The sequence below is a fragment of the Dromiciops gliroides genome, chromosome 3 (assembly GCF_019393635.1).
Source record: "Dromiciops gliroides isolate mDroGli1 chromosome 3, mDroGli1.pri, whole genome shotgun sequence".
Taxonomy (NCBI): domain Eukaryota; kingdom Metazoa; phylum Chordata; class Mammalia; order Microbiotheria; family Microbiotheriidae; genus Dromiciops; species Dromiciops gliroides.
Genome location: NC_057863.1, coordinates 615,817,354 through 615,839,808, shown reverse-complemented (window position 1 = coordinate 615,839,808; position 22,455 = coordinate 615,817,354).

Genomic DNA, 22,455 nt, shown 5'->3' with positions numbered 1-22,455 from the left:
TCTTACCTCCAGAATCAAATACAGACACCTCTGGCATTTAAAGACCTTCACAGCCCAACTCTACCTACCCTTCTAGTCTTATCTTTACACCCCATCATGCACATTATGGCCCAGAGAAATGGGCCTTCTGTTTCTCATACATGATGTAAAATCCCCTCTCTCCTCACTTTTGCACAGGCTGTGTCACATGCTTGGCATGCCCTTCCTCCTCACCTTCACCTCCTAGAATTCCTAGTTTCCTTCAAAGCTCTGCTTCAGCACTACCTCTGAGACTTTTAGAATATAGAATATTAAAACTGAAAGAGATTTTAGAATAAAGAATGTCAGACCTGGGAGGATCCCTGGAACAAAGACTATTTGATTAGAACAAGGAGTGTCAGAGGTGGGAGAGATTTTAGAACATAGTATCTGATTAGAACACAGAATGACAGCACTCAGAAGGGGCCTTAAAACAAAGACTGAATAGAATATAGAATGTCAGAGGTTGTAGGGACCTGAGAACATAATTCAGACCTGGACGAGGCTTTGAAGGGTGAAGGGGACAAGCATTTATTAAGCACTTAGTATCTGCAGGGAACTGTGCTAAGTGCTTTACAAATATTATTTCCATTGATCCTCATAACCCTGGGAGGTAGGTGCTATTACAGTCCTCCATTTTACAATTGAAGAAACTGAGGCAGACAGAGGTTAAGTGAGTTGTCCAGGATCACATAACTTTTAACTGTCTGAGGCTGGATTCTATCCACTGTACCACCTTAAAACAAAAGATGCAAGAGATGGGAGGGACCTTAGAAGATAGAATAATAACTGGTGACATTTACATAGTGTTTCAATATTTACAAAGCATTTTATATATACAGTATCTTGGTGTAGTTAAGAGCTTAAAACTCATCCCATTTGAATGAAAGAGTATAAAAGAACGTGTGTGCTAAACACATTTAAACCTCACACAAATCCATAGGATACATACTATGGGTATTATAATTCCCATTTCACAGATTAGGAAACTGAGTCTGAAAGGCACAATGAAAAGATCACTGGCTCTGGAGTTGGAAGGGGCTGGCACTCTATCCACTGCTATCTACTGAGCCACAGGGTTTCTCAAAAGAGAATGAGGTCCAATATTGGCTCTGCCCCCATTCTGGCATTAGGGGCTCCTTGGACAATCATCTTCCCTTCTCTGAGGTCCTGGCTCACCATCTGTGAAATGAATTGAACAATCCCTTTTCCAGTCTCTAGAGAAGGAACGAAATGGAGGGACTGTCAGATGCCATGAAATGGCACGACTGTCAAAGATTATGGAAGACAGTCTGTAAGGCCTATTTTCGGAGGCTGCCACATAACAGCTGTCAGAGTTTCTACAGGGTATCCCAGAAGTCTTAGTGCGGTTTGAAACTATTAAGCCTGAAACTTTAAAAGCTCTAAAAGTTTTAATAGCTTAAATCCACACTAAGAGAATGGCTGATCAGAACATGGAATGCCAGGGCTGGGAGGAACTTTAGAACATAGCGTCTGATTTGAACGCAGACTTTGGAGCAGTTTCTAAAGCATTGTGGGGGGAAAAGGCTTCATGTCCCATCTGTGCCTTACAACATTACCCATGAGACAGGCACTCTGGGTATCACTACGCCCATTTTACAGATAAGGAAATGAAAGCATGGAAATATTGACTTGCCCAAGATCACACAGATAGTATTTGGGGTGAAACCAGGCCTTCAGGTCTAGCCTCTTGCTTAACCACATATTATTTCTCTCTTAATTCTAGTCCTCATGACCACATATAGCCCCTGACCCTGAATACAGCAGGGGTATTTATCCTAACTGCATACCAAAGGGCTATACACTTGGGGATGGGGAGGGGTGGAAGCTTCTTCCTAAAAGGCCCTTAGGGGTGCCATTTTAATGAATAGATTTTTTTAAAAGGATCTGTAATTAGCTATCAACTGTTTGGCTCTAATGGGTATTTCTGAGATGCCTGGGGAGACTTGAGAACTTGCTCGCAGTCAACTATTTTTAAAATGTAGTTGCATCCCCTCCTCCCTTTCCTTACCCCCCAAGTCTTTCTAATACTCTCAATCTGTACTCCTTCGGAAGAAAGGGCTTGGGAAACAAAATTAAACATCCATCCTTGTTGAAACAACCATAAATTTGTGGGGAACTGAATGGAAAAAAAGTTTGAGTGGACCTTAGAGACAGATGTAGCTGGGGAGGTTGGGGAGGTGGGGCAGTGGGGCAGTGAATAGAATATTAGCCCTGGAGTTGGAAGGACCTGAGTTCAAATCTCACCTCAAACACTTACTAACTGTGTGACCCTGGGCAAGTCACTTAACCCCAATTGCCTCAAACATCCAGGGCCATCTCCAGTCATTGTCCTATCTTGACACTGGACCCAGATGGCTCTGAAGGACAGAGTGAGGTTGGTGACCTTGCACAGCCCTGCCTCACTTAAATCCAATTCAGTGCAAGTCATGACATCACCCTGATGTCATGGTCCTCTTGGAGAGTGAAGGACAAACAACAACAAGTTAGGGCAGACAGAAGGGAGAACAGAGGGGGGATATTAAAGCAGCAGCAGAAACAGCAACAAACTCACATCACTACATGAAGTTTGTGAAGCACTTTTCTCAGAATGATTTTTAAAGGTTCCAAGAAACCAAGGCTTCTTGGGGTGAAGTTGTTGCCCAAGATCAGGAAACAAGAAAGTATTTCAGGAGAGATTCAGACTGAGGACAACTGGCTTTCTCCAGCCAGCTTTCCAGTGCTCAGGCTGCCTCTGAGCCCACTGAATTCAAAGCCTAATCCTAAGTATAACTAATATGTAGATAAAGCTTTAATGTTTGCCTGCCACTTTGCATGTAGTCAGTCAATCAATAAGCATTTATTGAGCACCTACTGAGTTTTAAGCACTTTACAAACACTATCTCAGTTAAGAGACTGCTTAAGTTCCAAATGAAACAAAAGAGAACTTCTTTCCCTCTATTGAAGGGGTGTATATATGTGTATGTACTGCTGTTTGTCACATATGTGTACATATAACATGCCTATGTACACATGTATATATTGAGTGTATATATGTGTGCTGTGTGCATTTGTGTGTATACACATCTACACAGACATACACATATTGTGGTGCAGTAAAGAGAAGAGGCCCAGGCCTGGAGTCAGGAAGACCTGAGTTCAAATCCAGCCTCAGACACTTACTAGCTGTGTGGCCCTGGGCAAGTCACTTTACCCTGTTTGTCTTGGTTTCCTCACCTGTAAAATGAGCTGAAGAAGGAAATGCCAAATCATTCTAATATCTCTGCCAAGAGAACCCCAAATGTGGTCACAAGGAGTCAGACACAACTGGAAAATGGCAGGACACATATATACAAATATATGTGCATGGATGTATATGTCTGTACAAATATGTGTATTTTGTATGTACATGTATACATATTATGAGTATGTGTGTACATATGTGTATATATCCTTCTGCTCTACAAAGTTGTCCTTACCTACTATTCAGACTCAAACTATTATCCCTGGAATCCTGGGCTGTGAGAGGGGAGCTTTCACATCATCTGTCCTAGAACTTGGGTACTGAACTACTTCCTAGCCACTGCCACATCATGCCAGCACTCTTTGCCACCCCTTTCCATTAGATGCTTTAAGCTCTTTGAGGACAGAGACTGGTTTACTTGCCTTTATTTGTGTTTGACACAGTGCTTGGCAAAAAATAAGTGCTTAATAAATGCTTTTTAGGTGTGGTGGATTATTGTTTGATGTTATTCAGCCTTATCTTCTCTGAAATCCTGTGTTCTAAGGGCCCTCCCAGCTCTTACATCCTGGGTTCTAAGGGCCCTCCCAGCTCTGACATTCTGTGTTCTAAGGGTCCTCCCAGTTCAGATATGCTGTGGTCTAAGGCCCCTTCTAAGCTCTGACATTCTGTGATTCTATAAGCCAAGTACAAGTGGACTGGATATAGAGCAAGGTCACAGACGAGGTGGGGGGGGGCGGGAAATGCCAGGAGCCGAAGGCAGGCAATGAACAGCTTTTCTATTGTACTCCCATCTTGTTCCTCTCCATCTTTGCCTCCTTCACCTTATGAAATATAAATGAAGACCAAGAGGAAAAACTGGCTAATTGGCGCCATTTGTAGCCTAAATAGGGCTCCTTCATCACCCCCCCATGGGACGGCCATTCTTGGGGGAGACAGGCAGTTCGAACAGTTAACGTTTCCGAGCGAGCCCCGCTCGGAGCCCATCCCAGCTAAATGAGCTCCCGGGAGAGCCGCACATGTCATTGGCTTTCCCTGCCTCTCCCTTCTTCCCTGGCGGGAATATTTAAGCAGGAGGAATGGCGGACCTGGTGAGGCCATTCCTGATGGGGACAGCCATCAACAGGCCTGCCAAGAGAGTCCAGAGCTGGAGGACCACTGCAGGGAGAGGAGGCTGGGGAGGGCCACCAGGGCCTATCCGTGCCTCCTTTCTTCTCTGCTCTCTGCTGAGCTGAGCCAGCAGCAGGACAGAAAGAAAGATGGATCCCAATTAGGAGCTGCCTACTTCTTCGGAAAGAACTTTATCGGCTTCGCTTTCACCCTCCCCTACTTCCGTTCTCCTTTTCTCTGTGAGATTGCTGTGTCAGCCTCTCCCCCAGCCCCTCCTGAAATCGGGGGCCTTTGGCTTTCTCAGCAGGCTGAGAGGAGATGGAGAGCGGCCAACCTCTCTATTAATACCATCCATTTTTACCTTTTTCCCCTCTAAACCCTTTCACGCTGACTATCTCTTTGTACAATACAGCAGAGCCCTCCGTACAGAGCAACTTACCAGCTGTGGAAGCATGAATGAGGCATTCCCTCCACTGACTTCATCTGTAAAATGGGGGTGCTAATCCAGTTCTTGCCTCTGGGGATGTTGTAAAGAAAATGACCTGTGATCCTAGAAGTGCCATAAAAGAAAAATAAATGAATGAATGATGCATAAAAAAAACCCATCTTTTTACTATATACTAAGGGCTGGGGATGTGCATTGAAAAGTAAGCCTTGTGCCTGTCCTCCAGCTGCTTACAGTCTAATTGAGGGAAACTACTGATAGGAAGCTTCAATTGCAGGGTGTGTGTGTGTGTGTGTGTGTGTGTGTGTGTGTGTGTGTGTGTGTGTGTAAATATCCATTGGTCCTTTGGACGGAGCAAGGGGTTAGATGAGAAAACTTAGTGATTCTTAAGGCACGGGGCAAGGAGGGGGCAAAGTGGTGAACTCATCCCTTGGCTCACCAGCAAGTACCCTTTGTTCTTAAAAGGAAGGTAAGCCACCTCTTGCTATGTGTGAAAAGGCTCACTGCAACACCACCAGGCCACTCCCACCAGCCACCATCTTGCTGGAAAATCCATCCTGCTCATTAAAGAAGTTCCTTGTTGGGCAGCTAGGTGGGGCAGTGGATAGAGCACCAGCCCTGGAATCAGGAGTACCTGAGTTCAAATCCGGCCTCAGACACTTGCTTAACTAGCTGTGTGGCCCTGGGTAAGTCACTTAACCCCAATTGCCTCACTAAAAAAAAAAAAATTCCTTGTTCCCTGGACCCTTCCCACCAATTCATGAGGAGCCATGTCTGCCCTGCTGTGAGGGGCTGTGGACCTGCACCATTGATAAGCTGAAGAGAATCCAAGGTAACAACCAGGCTAGCAAAGGGCCTTGAATCCATGGCATATCAGGATCATAAGAAGGGGGCATATTTAACCCAGAGAAGAGAAGATTCAGGGAAGGAGATGGAAGCTGTCTCCAAGGAATTAGCTACCACTGGGATGGATTAGACTTACTCTTCCTGACCCCAGAAGGCAGAAATGAGAATGACAGGTGGACATTGCAAAGAGGCACACTGAGGAGGGATTTCAGGGAAAAGACCCTAATGACTGGAGTCATCCCGAAGTGGGGCAGGCCATCCCAGGAGATGATGACCACCCCCTCTCTGGAGGTCTTCGAGCTGAGGCAAGACAGACAGACACTGGTCAAGTATCTGATAGTGAGGATTCCTTTGGGGGGGGGGGTGAGATCACTTCCAACTCTTAAATTACATGGTTTGGAGGGCCCAAGGGAAAGAATAGAGTCAGGGCTCTGGGACTCCTCCCCCAGAAAGGGTTTTGGCACCCAGCCAGGAGGAAGAAAAAGACATTGGCAGATAGGTTGGGCTGGGAGGGGGAAAGAGATGGGAGGATATGGGGGCAGGAAAACCCTGTCGGTCACTCTCCCCCTAGGATTCTCTGCCCTCCTCCATCACAGCCCTAGATGCTGCCATTACACCTTGGGGTCTTATATGAAATGAGGTCTTTTAATAAGGAAACAGTCTAGAAAGGGAAAAGGAACTGTCAACAATCACACAAAGAATAAACAGCCCAGCCAGGATTTGAACCCCTCCAAATCCCGGGTCCTTGGCACTTCTCTCTCTTCTGCCAAACCTCCTTTTTAAAATTTCACCCAGAGAAAGCAGGGGGCCAGTTAATGGGGTCTATACTAAGCCACAGCCAGCTCTTCATAACACTCAGGGCAATTGATCGACAGTCACTCCAGGCATCCCCATCCCCAAAGACCCAACCCTAACCCTGACCCCAACCTCAGAGAAACCTTTTGCCAAGAATTGGGAGAGCTGGGGCAACTAGGTGATACAGCGGATAAAGCATTGGTCCTGGATTCAGGAGGACCTGAGTTCAAATCCTGCCTCAAACACTTGACACTTACTAGCTGTGTGGCCCTGGGCAAGTCACTCAACCTCCATTGCCCCACAAAAAAGAAAAAGAAAAAGAATTGGGAGAGCCAAGTAGATTCCCCAAGTTGGGCAGCGCCCCCTATTCCTGCCTCACTCACCAGCCCCCACATACATGACCTTGTGTCTATGATATGTCCCCCTGATTTAGGCATGAGACAAATAGAGTGCTTGCCTGACTTTCTATGTGTTCTCATGGCCTGACTTTTTAAACTCTCACTTATCTTTTCAAATGAAACAGACCTGACATTGGTATACTGAACTTCCAGTGAGTAGACACTCTCTACCAATATAGATGAGCAATTGCTCTGAGACCTCTCACCTTAGACAGCTGTCTGAGTTAAGTTACTTGACCAAGGTCACATAGTGAACATGTTTTGGAGGCAGAACTTGAACCCAGATCTTCATGACCTGAGGCCAACATGCAACTCACTATACATGCTTCTCCATAGTCCTAACTTACATACAAAAAAAGTTAGCATGCCATAGTAAAATAATAATAATAATAATAATAATAATAATAATGCTTATGTTCTAGTTAGGTCTCTGCCAACAAATCATTATTTAATTTCGGCAATTGCTTCTTCTCCTCACATGTAAAAAGGGGGTAATGTAGGGATTTCAGTTTGAGCTACAACAGAGTGGATAGATAGAGACCCAGACCTGGAGTTAAAAAGACATGAGTCCAACTCACCCCTCAGACACTAGGAATGTGACTTTAACCTAGTCATAAGATATCTGGCTCTCAGTTTTCTTATCTGCAAAACGGGCAGGAAAGCAGTGATTATAATAGACCTCACCTTAGTGAGTTGTTGTATAACATAAAATAATCTATGCAAATTGCTTTTTAAACATTAAAACACTTTATAGAGTATGAAATTATTATTATACCATTTAAGGTGTCTTCCAGGGGCAGCTAGGTGGCGCAGTGGATAGAGCACCGGCCTTGGATTCAGGAGTACCTGAGTTCAAATCCAGCCTCAGACACTTAACACTTACTAGCTGTGTGACCCTGGGCAAGTCATTTAACCCCAATTGCTTCACTAAAAAAATAAAATAAAATAAAATAAAATTAAGGTGTCTTCCAACGCTGACATTCTGTGCATTAAGATCCCTCTCAGCTCTGACATTGAAATATTTCAAGTCCCTTTTCAGCTTTGACATTCTGTGTTCTAGGGGCCCTTCTAGCTCTGACATCCTGTGTTCTAAGGCCCTTCCAGCTCTGACATCCTGTGTTCTAAGGCCCTTCCCTGATCTGACATCCAGTGTTCTAAGGGCCCTCCCAAATCTGACATCCTGTGTTCTAAGGCCCTCCCAGCTCTGACATGCTGTGTTCTAAGGTTCTCCTAGTTCTGAAATTCTCTGTTCTTGACCTATCTCCCAAGATTGTGGTGAGGATCAAATGAGATAACATTTATAAAACACTTCCCAAACCTTAAAGCAATGTGTGAATGCTGGCTGTGATGAGAATAATGATTTTCTGCTCTATGTTCAGATTTCTTACAAAGGAATTTAGGAGAAATCATTCTAAGTATAAAAGAATCTATCATAGGGATCCTTCCAACAACACTTCCTTGCTTCATTTCCAACCCTTTACACACTTCCTCCACAGTCCTACCTTCAACCCTAACCTACACTTTCACTATTACCATGGAACAAAGGGCCAGATCACCTCTGGGGGCTCTTTCTCTGCCTGCAGTCGATGAGTCCCCATCCAGAATCTTGCACTTCACAGTCCCACCCTCTCCTTGGCAGCTCACTGATTACAACATACGGGGAGCACTTTTATTACAAGATGCTACCTTCCTTTCACTATAACATATGTCTAGGTTTTTGTTGCTGTTCAGTCGTTTCAGTCGTGCCTGACTCTTCTTGACCCTACTTGGGGTTTTCTTGGCAAAGAGACTGGAATGGTTTGCCATTTCATTCTCCAGCTCATTTTACAGATGATAGATACATATGTACATAAATAGATACATAGATAAGGAGGTAGATAGATGATAGATAAGTAGCTAATTAGGGAGGGAGGTAGACAGACAGAGATAAGTAGAAAGACAAATAGAGAGATAGGTAGATAGACAGAAAGAGGTAGATAAATGATAGATAGATAGATAGATAGATAGATAGATAGATAGATAGATAGATAGAAAGAAAGAAAAATGGGTAGATGGATAGATAGATGGATGAAGGATGGATGGATTGATAGAAAGATGGAGAGATAGATGGAAAGAAAGAAAGATAGATGATAGATAGATAGATGATAGACAGACAGACAAATAGATACAGTATTTATTAAGTGCTCATCCTCCGCGCACAGCACTAAGCACTAGGAATATAAATACAAGCAAAAATCAACACAGTCCCTACCCTCAAGGAGCTTAGATTCTTAATTTTTTTTAATATCATGGACCCCTTTGGCAATCTGGGTGAAGTCTATGGGTCCATGTCTACGGTTTCAGAATAATATTTTAAATGCACAAAGTAAAATGCATAGGATTACAAAGGAAACCAATTCTATTGAAATGTAGTTATCAAAAAAAGTATACTTACACAGATCCCAGGTTCACAATCCCTGATTTAGAGGTATGTTGGTGTAATGGAAAGGACACTGAATTTGGGTCAAAAGAGCTGGGTTCAAAGCCTGACTCTCATACTTTATCTGTAAAATGCAAAGAGGGAAATTTGAATGCAGATATCACCCAGACTTAGCGGGAAAGGACTTATGGGAAACCCAGGAACCAGAGGAGGAAGCAGTTCAGGTCCAGGGCTTTTAGTGGAGGATCCATCCATCATTGGCAAGAGGAGGGGAAACGAAACTGTCAAAGGCCTTTTCAATAGACCCTGGGGACAGAAGGACAAAGTAGCTGAATAATTTGAGAAACTGATCACAGACAGGACACAGAAGCATACTGTTATGGTTGTGGGGGACTTCAAGTACCCAAACATCTGCCAGAGCACACTCTCTACCTCTACCTCTACCTCTGCTTTAAAAAGCAATTGTTGAGTCGTTTCAATTGTATCAGACTCTTCATGACCCCATTTGGGGTTTTCTTGGTAAAGATAGTGGAGTGGTTTGCCATTTCCTTCTACAGCTCATTTGACAGATGAGGAAACTAAGGCAAACAGGGGTAAGTGACTTGTCTAGTGTCACATAGATAATAAAGTGTCTGAAGCTGGATTTGAATTCAGGAAGATGAGTCTTCTTGCTTCCAAGCCTAGCACTCAGGGGCAGCTAGGTGGCACAGTGGATAAAGCACCAGCCCTGGATTAAGGAGGACCTGAGTTCAAATCTAGCCTCAGACACTTGACATTTACTAGCTGTGTGACCCTGGGCAAGTCACTTAACCCTCATTACCCTGCCCCTCCAACCCCCCCCCCAAAACCATTAATTAAGCCCAAGCCTAGCACTCTGTGCACTATGGCACCACCTTATGGTCCTAAAAAAGCAGAGCAGTTGATTTAATTAATGATGGCCTTAATGATCATTTATTTCATTCTCCCAAAGATGGAGGAATCCACAACAACAAGTGCTCTCCTAGCCCTACACCTGACCCAAAAGAAGGAATCAGCAGCTGAAACCGGGGCAACAAGAGCCAGGGCAGCAGCAAATCACTGCTACATCTCAGAGTTTCTGCTAAAAGAGGAAAACCAGGCCCAGTGGTCCAGTCACCTGAGATTTGGCTACAGTCATTTTTGGGGGGAGGTGGGGGCAATGAGGGTTAAGTGACTTGCCCAGGGTCACACAGATAGTAAGTGTCAAGTGTCTGAGGTCAGATTTGAACTCAGGTCCTCCTGAATCCAGGGCCAGTGTTCTATCCACTGTGCCACCTAGCTGCCCCTACAGTCATTCTTTTAAAACTGGGTCTCCCTATTTGCCCAGGCATTGGTGGACCAGACCAGTTCCACTGTCGATCATCCTGGAAGCTTTGACCTGCTCCATTTCCAGCCAGGCCAGTTCCCTCTTCCTTAGGTAGCCCAGTGGTTCCCCTCTCCCAGGGGCTCATCACATTGGTGCTGGATGCCTTACTGCAGCTCAGAACTACCAAGCTCAGGCTGTGCTGTCTCACATGTGCACTGACCTCTCCCAGAAGCACTGGGCACTTCACTTGGCTTAAAGGATGCAGCAACTCCTAATGGTCCCCATGATTGGGGATTGTACCAAAGAGAACTGGTGACTAAGCATCATAGGAGAGGGACTCTTGTGGAGGAACCTCCTCATTCATAGGCTATAAGAGACATAGAAAGTTTCTCTCTCTCTCTCTCTCTCTCTCTCTCTCTCTCTCTCTCTCTCTCTCTCTCTTTCTCTCTCTCTCCATGTCTCTATCTCTTCCTGTCTCTCTCCCCATATTTCTCTCTTTGTCTCTCTGTCTCTCTCCATGTCTATCTCTCTCTCCTCTCTGTCTCTCTCTGTCTCTGTGTCTCTCTCTGTCTCTGTCTGTCTCTCTGTCTCTCTGTCTCTGTCTCTCTGTCTCTCTGTCCCTTCCTCTCCCTCTGACTCTCTGACTCTCCATGTCTCTGTCTCTCCATGTCTGTCTCTATGTGTGTGTATGTGTGTGTGTGTCTCTCTCTGACTTCCAGCAAGGAGGGACAAAGGATTTCTCCCTTCCCCTACTCCCATCCCCAGCAGCAAAGCAATGGTGACAACAGGAGAACATGGGCTTGCCTCAGTGAGCAGGAGGCCACACCTCCCATCCCTCTTCTATTTCGGATCATTTTCCCCCTGAGCCCAGGTCACAGAATAGCAATCCGGAGAAATGGAGATCTCTTGAGTTTGAGTCCCAGGCTTACTGACAGCCAGCTGTCAAGACACTATGAAAAGCTTTAAGAAATTATTGATGTCCTTCATAAATAATTTTCATCTCTCAACATATCCTTCCCTTCCTCCCCTCCCTGGGGAGCCATCTCTTGTATTCATCTAACTTTCAGGAGCACCTCAGTGGTGGAAAAAGTGAAGGACACCCACCCAGTGCCCAGCACCGGGACCACATTTGCCATCCTGACTCCATCTCCATCCGACCAAAGCACTCAGAGGAAAGAGTTCTGAGCTTGGGGTCCAGAGACCTCGTTTTAAATCCCAGCTTTTCCTGCAATTAGACTGTAAACACCTTGAGGGCTGGGACCCTGCCATTCTCCTCCAAGCATTTCTAAGGGCTCTGCATACAGTAAGCACTTAATAAGTGTTGGTTGGATGGATGGAAGGTTAGAGAGATGAATGGATGGATGGATGAAAGGTGTCCTTACTTGATTTCCACAACAAGGGTGTTTGGAGGATGAGGGGAAAGAATATGCTTTGCACAGCTTTAAGGGCCAAAGGAAGAAATTGCTCCCTGAAGGCTAAGGGAACCTGCCTAACCTTCCCTGTGTCAAATTCCAATCTCATCTCTATCACTCACCAGCTGTGTGACTTCAGGCAAATCACATCCCCTCTCAGACCTTCTCTAATGTCCCTTCCAACTCAAATTCCCAAGCCCCTACCCAATAGTACACTGGCCAGAATGAGAATGAAAACCCAGAGGAGCTGTTGGGAGCTAGACTCAGTTCTCTTGGGTCTTCCTCAGCTTCCCGATCCCAGGCTATAACTGCTCAGCCCAGCTCCCTCCCCTCCTCACACTCCCATCCCGGGTCCTGGGATCCTGCCTGGGGCTTTGCCTTGCTCTGCTGAAGCCCCCTTGAGAAATCAAACAGCAGGCAGGAATTATCCTAAAGCTCTTGGCTTAATCTCTCTGGGGGTCCTGAACCATGCAACAGGCTTGTTAAAGCCTCACTCCAGGAAATCTCTAAGCCCGGCCCTCTTTTCCAAGGCAGCTCCGCCTGGTGGAAAGACCGCTGGGACTGGGAGTCAGAGGGAGTTTTGACTCTGGGGCTACTTGCAGTTTAACTAGTCATTAAGCTGGTGACTTGATCTTGGGAAAGTCACAACCTCAGTTTCTTCATCTATAAAATGGTGATAATAACAGCATCTATTCCCAGGGTTGTTTCCAGGGTCAAATGAAATAATATGTGTGAAGTTCTTTACAACCTTAAAGTACAATAAAAATGGTAGATATCATTAGTACTAGCTGTGTAAGGTAAACCAATAATCTCTCTGAGCTCTGATTTCATTAGATTGTAAACTCCTTGAGGGTAGGGATCATCTTTTGCCTCTTTTTGTATCTCAGTGCTTAGCACAGTGTCAGGCACAGGGGAGGCACTTAAATGTTTATCGATGGAGTGATCTAGAAAATGAGGCATGGCGGTGTCCAGGGTCAAAGGGAATAATGTGTGGAATGCCGATTGCAGACCATGCCTTAGCATGCTGTGACTGTGTGTTGCTGTCATCCAGGACTAGTAAGAGGGACCTGGGTTCAAGGTTTAGCTCTGCTACTTTACAAGCTATATGGTTTTGAAAAAGACCCAGCCATTTTTCTCATCTGTAAACTAAAGAGGTTGTATTAGATCAACTCTATGATCTCTTCCCATTCCAAATTTTGTTATTCTATGGGAAGAACAATCAGGAACAGTCAGCCCCAAAAAGTCTCTTCTGGGAACACTTGAGGATGGCTGCTGCCAGCCTTCTGACCTGACAGACTAACAATCCTCCCTGGCTTGTGCCCATCCCTTCCAGCCAGCCTCCTTGTCCTGTCCCTATGCAGAGAAACAGTGAAGTCCATAGGATCTTGCCTGGTCAAGAAGATAGCATGTATATGGATAGAAGCCAGGTTTGGCTCTCCTTTCCCTTTCTCTCCTTTACCACTTGTATGACCCTGGGACTCAGTTTACCCTCCCCCCAAAAAATGGGAAAGGTCTCTGATCTAGCTAAAATCAAGGGGTTGATGTGAGGAAATGAGCTAATGAATGAAAGAATGTTTTGAAAGTAAAAGTCCCACATAAATGCAAGGGATTATTATTGTAAATACTGCACACTCAATTTTTGATTACCCTCACTAATGGAAGGAAGCAATGGCGCAGTTAATTAAAAAATCATTTATATTTGGCTTTGCAGTGCATTTCTGTTCTTGGATTGGAATATGAGTATGTTCTATGTTCTAGGAATACAGTGTGACTCCATTTAATTTTGTGGTTTATTTTTTTTTAGGGATTGTTCAAGAAGAGTTTGAGAGCTTGTTTTCTTCTCACCTCACCCATGATGCCCCCTCCCAACACTGCTTCCATTGTCACCTTCCTTCCTGCCTCCCCTGCTCCATTTCTCATCTACCCATTTCCCATAAGCCTTTGAGATAGAGACAAAGTATCCACTCAAGCAAGTTTCTTTAAATGGGTTAAAAGTCTAGCCCAGACCTTTCTTTGAGTTGAGAGGGAGTGATTCTATGTACCCTTGAAAGGTACTGCTGGGTTGGATTATAAAAATAACGAAGAAGAAGAAGAAGAAGAAGAAGAAGAATTTATATGGTGATTTAAGATTTGCATAGTGATTTACAAATATCATCTCATTTTATCTTCCCAACAACCTTGGGAAGTAGGTGCCATTATTATCACCTCCACTTTACAGATGAGGAAACTGACGTAGACAGAAGGTAAATGACTTGCTCAGAATCACATAACTAGTAAGTATCTAAAATGGGGATTTGAACCCAGGACTGGTATGTGTCCTCTCTTCTCTCTTTCCACAAAAGGTAAATAAAACAGTCCCTGCCTTGAAGCAGCCTATATTCTACGGACGTACAGAAAGGAATGGTGGCCTGTTAAGGGTGTTTTGGTTTTAGAAGCCCCAGGAACAGTGAGTGGAGCCGTAGGATGGTTGGCTGGCATGTCCTTTCTAGGAATGGTTTGATTCCTGTTCCCAGAGCTGGAGGTGGAAAGGAGTTGAGGGATCGGGGCATGGCTAGAGCACAAAGCTTCTGAGGCCAGGCTATGTCAGGTGAGCTCTCTCCAGGAAGGTGCATAGGACCATGAAGCTGGAGTGCCCCATGAGAGATAGTGAGTGACTCACAGCTGCATGGCCAGAGAGTCTGGGGCTGGGACTGATATGGCAGACCTGCACAATCTTCCGCTTATTCCTTGGGTCTACTTAAGGAGCATGAGGGTATACTCTCATCCCTGATGTTAAAAAGGCTGCCTAATGGGGGCAGCTAGGTGGCGCAGTGGATAAAGCACTGGCTTTGGATTCAGGAGGACCTGAGTTCAAATCCAGCCTCAGACACTTGACACTTAACTAGCTGTGTGACCCTGGGCAAGTCACTTAACCCTCATTGCCCTGCAAAAAAAAAAAAAAAAAAAAAAGACTGCCTAATGCAAATGACCCCAAGCTATGTGGAATTGGGGTGGGGAGGAGGGAGAGGGGGGATAGAGAGAGGGAGGGAGGGAGGGGGAAAGGGAGAGAGTTGAGATGACGAGTTGAGAAAATCAGAGAAGTCTGTGAATGAAGGCTTCAGCCCAGCCCTAGGTATTTGGGGCTCAGTGTGACCAGAATATCATCAGCAGGGGAGTTCTTTTTTTGGATCCCAGTGACCCCCAACCCTGATCCCATGCAGCACTCCCAGGAGTTTCTGATTTCCTTGCATTTTTTTCAAGGAAATAAAGTATAGGGAGGCAAAGAGGGGAAATGAAGAGAAAGGGAAAGGAGACCTAGAGAGAAGGAATGAGTGAGGGCAACATGACTTTGAATATGAGGCTCATAAAACTTAGTTGCGGTTCAGCTGCTTAGCTGGCTGCCTACCTATCCTTTAAAGTTCAACTCATAGGGTTGGAAGTGAACCAGAGTTTACAGAGTCCATTTTACAGATCAGGAAACTGAGGTACATAAAAGTGGAATAACTTACCCAGCATCACATCATTAGCTGAAGCAGAATCCAAATCTCAGTGCTCCTGACTCCCCATCCAGCATTCTACCCACTACATCATGCTGCCTCTCAACTCAGATGCCACCCCCTCCAGGAAGCCCTCCCTCAATCTGCTCCATTTTATAACAACCTTCCCCCCCAGATCTCATCTAGTGCTCTGTCTTCCATTCTGTCTGGTGATATCAGATAGCCTAGTTGTCTGTGTTTGAGTTCTTTCCTCACAAAGGACCAGGTTTTATATGAATTTCATCTCTGGCCCGGCAGCAACACAGGACCCTACACAGTGCATGTGCTTGACAAATGTTAATTTCATTGATAATAACAACTTACATTTCATTTCTATAGTTCAAGTGCACACCGCATGAAGCATGTAGTTCTGCAAAGATCGTTCTTGTCATTTGCCAGATGAAGAAACTGAGGCATGGAATAGAGCAGCAACATCCTCAAAGTAACACAGTGGATCAGTGCTGAGAGTCCAACCCAGGCCTTCTGACCCCGGGTTCTCTCTCCTCCTTCACGGTGCCTCCCTTCATCTCTGCTGATGTATTTCACAGAATCACAGAACTGGACTTTCGGCCGGGACCTGGGCGGCCAACTAGTCTGACCTGTTTAGGAAAGGAATCTCCATTATAATGTACTGGCCGACAAGGGTTGGGGAGAGCCGGGTTTGTTGGCCTTGTTCAGTCATAAGGATCCCAAACCCCCAAGCAGGGATCATGTCTCTCTCGACACCCGTTTCTCTTCTCTGCAGCCCAGAGCACAGTTTAAAGTTCCTGAATAATTAATAATGCCAACATAAGCTGAATCGGTAACTGTTGTTACTGCCCTCAACCCTCCCTCACAGGGGGCACAGAGAGAAAATCGGGGTGCAAATTCAGTCAGCTGATCCAGAATCCTAATTTGGGTCTCTTTTTCCCACAAACCCCATCAGACCTCCCTTTCCCCTTCCTCCTTAGATTCACGGACTATTAAAGGAAGACAAGACCTTAGAGAAAGACTCATCATTGTAGAGATGGAGAAGCTGAGGCCCAGTGATTAGCTCCAAGTCACACTGCCACGAAGCCAGGATCCAGACCCAGGTCCTCTGGCACCAAACCCAGGGATCCTCAGGTGTCCCGAGTCCTCAGAGTCCAGCTGTCCTTCCCCTTTTCTCTGAAATCCTTCCATCCCTCCAGGAAGAATGACCCAAATTGGCCCCTCAGTTCCTGATGGAATTCTGCAGTGGTTTGATATAATGGTGCAATATTTCCTATATCATTTCCTCAGCATGTTTTTTAAACAGCCCCCCGGAGGCTCTATTTACCTTGCAGCCAGAGCCCAGGATGGCTATTTCCATTGGGCAGCTTCCAATAAGCCCTAAGTATCCATGATGACTCTTAAGTTGTTTTTCCTGGGAGGATTCTGCAGGTTCAGAGCCCAGAAACATATAAGGTAATAAAGCTTTGCCTTCACGCAAGCAGAGAGCTCAAAGCACATTATAGTCATTAACTCATCCATCTTCACCGGGGACTTGGAAGGGAGGCTGGTAGCCAGCGGATCTGGCTCGGCCCAGCAAAGAGATTGGGAGAATTCCCAGTCACTTAATAGCCCGAGCAGTCTTGGCTGTGTCCCCTATCCCCGTAGACTTTTCCTATCCAGCTGTTTCCTTTCTACTTTTTTTGTTTCCAAAGTAATTTATAGCCACAAAGCACAAAATACCAGTTTCTCCAATGCTGTAGACCACCCAAGGGGCAATGGAGAGACATGAGCAGGCTACAGCATGTAACCAAGGAAGAATGCCTGGAAGACATGGCATAAAAGATCACAGATGGGGGGCTAGAAGGGACTATAGAAGTCCCTGGGTTCTGATCCTGGCTCTGCCACTTACCACCTGTGGGAGTATAATGTGCCTGGGCCTCAGTTTCCTCCTCTGTAAAATGGGGTGGAGAAGGAAATGGCAAATCACTCCATCATCTTTACCAAGAAAAACCCAAATGAGGTCATGAAGAGTCAGACACTATGGAGCAACAACAAAAAATCCCCTGCTACCCAAATCAGTTCTCTAGGTCTGGGACATTTCTCCCTTTCTAGAGTCTAAATATGCCCCTTTGCAACCTCTGTCCAGTGTTCTCAATTCTACCCTCTGAGATCAAGTTGAATAAATCTAATCTTTAACTACTAGAACCAAATCATCTTGGCCTCCCATCCCCAAGTCTTCCCTTTTCTAAGCTAAACAAGACAAGGCAACAAGCAGTTATTAAGCACTTAGTGCTAAGAGTTGGGGCAAGCAAAAAAAAAAAAAAAAAAGACAGTGCCTGCCCTCAAGGGATTTTCAGTCTAATGGAGCAGAAAAGGGGGTTGAGGAGCACTCAGCCAATCCATGCACAGGGGCAAAGTCTAGAGAGTCAGAAACCCAGCAGGAGGGAGAGGAATGAAACATGGTCAGGTTGAGCCTGTCCCCAAAATGGAACCCAGCCTCCCAAGAAAGAGCTCACCAATGGAAGAAAGGGCCCAGAACAGTGTCTTGAGATTCTTCACCTAATTCCATGGTGTGATCTCAAGACCATTCACCATACTGGTTGCCTGCCCCTCTGAATATTCTCCAGCTTTAAATGTGTCCATCCTAAAATGGAGAGTTGTGAACTGAACCCAGCATTCCAGATACAATATGACCAGGGCAGAGATGATAATGAGGCCATCATCTCCTTAGGAATATTGGACACTAGGCTTTTTTTTTTTTTAGTTTTCAACATTTGTTTATGTAAGATTTCCAATTTCAAATTTTTCTTCCTTCCTCCACCCTCCCCAAGACAGCAGGTAATCTGACATAGGAGATATATATACATACATATATATATATATATGTGTGTGTGTGTGTGTGTGTGTATAATAACATTAAACATATTTCTGCATCAGTCATGTTATAAGAAAAGAATCAGAGCAAAAAAGGAAAAAGCTTACAAAAGAAAAACAACAGCACCATATTCCACAGTTCTTTTTTTTCTGGATTTGGAGAGACTTTTCCATCATGAATCCTTTGGAACTTTCTTGTACCATTGGATTGGTGAGAAGAATCTAATCTATCACAGTTGATCAACACATAATGTTGACGATACTGTGTACAGTGTTCTTCTGGTTCTGCTCATCTCACTCATCATCAGTTCATGCAAGTCCTTCCAGGTTTCTCTAAACTCCTCCTGCTCATCGTTTCTTACAGCAGAATAGAATTCCATTGCATTCATATACCACAACTTGTTCAGCCATTCCCCAGTTGATGGGCAACCCCTCAATTTCCAATTCCTTGCCACCAGAAAAAGAGCAGCTATAAATATTTTTGTACATGTGGGTCCTTTTCCCTTTTTATGATCTCTTTGGGAAAAAGACCCAAAAGTGGTATTGCTGGGTCAAAGGGTATGCACAGCTTTATAGCCCTTTGGGCATAATTCCAAATTGATCTCCAGAATGGTTGGATCAGTTCACAGCTCCACCAACAATGCATTGACACTAGGCATTTTTAATGCAGTTTAAGAGTATGCTGGCTTTTTTGGGGGGGGGAGGTGATACCCTATCTTGTGATAAAGCAAATCACCTCTCTTTTACTGAACCTTATCTGTGAAATAGGTACAGTTCACTATCGCCCCACCTGCTTCACAGGGTTGTAGTAAGGCACAAATTAATATTTTATATATATATATATATATATATATATATGCACAGATATATGTACTTTGAAACAGCCTAAAAGCTACCTACATACTTTCTTCAACATCTCAAGGACCTACGATTAAACCAATTTGGATATTGTCTCCACTGATGTACATTATAACCCCTCAGTGCATTAGGGGGGAAAACCCCAAGCATTTAAGCACCATTGCAATGACAGGCTAAGAATTTTACAAATATTCTCTCCTTCGATCTTCACAACAACCCTGGAAGGTAGGTGCTATTATTATCCCCATTGCACAACTGCGAAAACTGAGGCAGACAGAGGTTAAGTGACTTGCCCAGCATCATGTAGGTATCTAAGACCAGATATCTACCATACCCTCAAGCTGTCTCAGTCACAGCATCTTAGAAGATAGTCTAGAAGACAGTTACTGTGACCAAAAACCCTTGTTCTCAGATGTCTGTCCCCCAGACCCAGCCATGAGCCTTTCTCTGCACAGTCAGTCTATACTGAGGCTAATATGCATAATCTTTACATTTTAAAATTATAGGATTGTGAGCTGTCAGTCACTGAGTACTTATGAAGCACCTGCTGTGTTCAAGGCCTCGTGCTAAGGCTGCAAACAAACATGGAAATAACTTTAAAGATGATGCTCTGGGATAGAGCACTGGCCTTGGAGTCAGGAGGACCTGAGTTCAAATCCGGCCTCAGACACTTAACACTTACTAGCTGTGTGACCCTGGGCAAGTCACTTAACCCCAATTGCCTCACTAAAAAAAAAAAAAGATGATGCTCTGACCAGCTCACTTTTATGCATTCAGAAATTTGGTAGGATCTGCCAGATCTGGTCCTCCTCTGACGCAGCCTTCAAGAATCAAGGGTCACGTGGAGCCAGGTGCATGGAAGGCTCTTCAGAAGTGCAAGATAGATGGATGGATGGATGGATGGATGGATGGATGGATGGATGTTGCAATGTGGCATCTGAATTATACAACATGAGGTTTGTTATATGCACAAATACGACCCTTAATGCATGAATGTACATGTCTGGTATGAACCAATTCTCTTTGTCGTTGTTGTCTTTCAAAATTTTAATGAAAAGACTTTGCTTTTCGATCACTTTCACTTCCCAATAGAACATTTCTTCCTTTCTCTACCCAATAAGATGCCCCTTGTAATAAAGTATGAGAGCAGGAGAAAAAAATCAGTTCTGGGAAACTAAACACTATTTCAATCACATCTGACAGTGAGAGCAATATTCCACAACTATGGGTTCTCACCTCTACAGAAAGAGAAAAGGGAATGGAGGGGGAGAGGGAGAGAGAGAGTGGGGAGAGAGAGAGAAAAAGAGAGAGGGGGGTATGCATCTTCTCTCTTCTTTGGGGACAAGTTTCATAGTTATAATTCCACACTTAAATCATGCTTTTTAATAGACTGTAATCACAGAATATCAGAGCTGGGAGGGGACTCAGAACATAAAATGTTAGCCCTGGCTGCAAGGGACCTTGGCAACCAACACTCCAACTGTCTCATTTTACATTTGGGGAAACTGAGGCTGGGAATGGTGAAATGATATGCTGCTGATTGCAGAGCCTATAAGTGCCAGTGCTGGGACCCACTCCCTCATCTTCTGAGTCCTTTCTCCATTTACAAGGTTTCAGAGTTCATTCTTGGCACGTGGTGCTTTTCGTTGAAGTAGCAGGATAGCAGGAGATCAGTATTTATCCATCTCTGTATTCCTTCCTTTCATGCTATCCTCTATATCATCCCTCATCATTCTGTCATTCACTCACTCATTCAACAGGTTGTTAAGGATCTAGGCAGCAAGATGGAACAATAGATAGAATGCTGGACTCATAATCAAGAAGACCTGAGTTCAAATCTAGGCTCAAACACTTAGTAGCTATGTGGCCCTGGGCCCTCTCAGTCTCAGTTTTCTGATCTGAAAAATGGATATATAATAATAGCACCTACTTCAATCAGTTGTTGTAAGGATCAAATGAGATAATATATATAAAGTACTATACAGGGGGGCGGCTAGGTGGCGCAGTGGATAAAGCACCGGCCCTGGATTCAGGAGTACCTGAGTTCAAATCCGGCCTCAGACACTTACTAGCTGTGTGACCCTGGGCAAGTCACTTAACCCCCATTGCCCCGCAAAAACAAAAAAAAACAAAAATAAAATAAAATAAAATAAAATAAAGTACTATACAAATGCTAGGTTATCATTATCATTGCCAACTGTAAGTGGCAAAGTTGCCTAGTGGATAGAACTGGACGTGTAGTCAGGAAGTCCTAGATTTAAATCCCATCTCTGAGCCTTAAGTCACTCTTTTTTTTAGTGAGGCAATTGGGGTTAAGTGACTTGCCCAGGGTCACACAGCTAGGAAGTGTTAAGTGTCTGAGGCCGGATTTGAACTCAGGTACTCCTGACTCCAGGGTCGGTGCTCTATCCACTGCGCCATCTAGCTGCCCCTTAAGTCACTCTTAAAGACTATATATTTGTAGGACTATAGATCCTGGAAGTCACTTTAAATGCCATCAGGTCCAACCAACTTATTTTATAGGCAAGGAAACTCGGGCAGACAGAAGTGAAGTGACTGGCAGAGTCACTTGGTTAGTCAGTGTCTGAGGTAGCATTTGAACTTAGATCCTCTTTACTCCAAGCCCATCACTCTGTGTACTGTGGAGCCTCCCCTACCACCTTTCTGTCCACCTAGCCTCAATGGTCAAAGTCCCCACACCGGTGAAATCACAGGTCTTAGATGAATTGATGATCTCCTATGTACAGAGAGCTATGATGGACCCTGAGGATGCCAGAGTAAATTTTAGAGAATACATTCTTCCCTACATCTTAGGGCCCTCATGTGTCTCCCGTACTCCCCACCAGGAACAACCTGACCTGGACCTCCAGAAGTCAAGCGCCTTCCCCCCCCAAAAAAACCTGAGGGAGTTAACCCTTGCCACTCCACTTGGGCCAGGACTGTCCTGATTGGAGGGTGAGTGAATGAGTGAAAATTCACCTAATCCGCTTCCTCTTGTGGACTCAGACCATGCTTCTAATCCCATCCAGTCACTGACCAGGAAAAAAGGTCCTAACTAGTGCACACATCTTGCTGTCAGTGCCCATGTGGCATTCTTTGCCCTCTTTCCATCCCTTACTCCTGCTCTGAGGGCAAGAATCAAATCAGTGTTAATGTTGATACCCGGAAGGGTGTGACCCTTGACTGCCCTTCAATATTACTCACTACCTTTGTTCCCTCCCAGATCAAAACAGCCATCCCTGACTCTC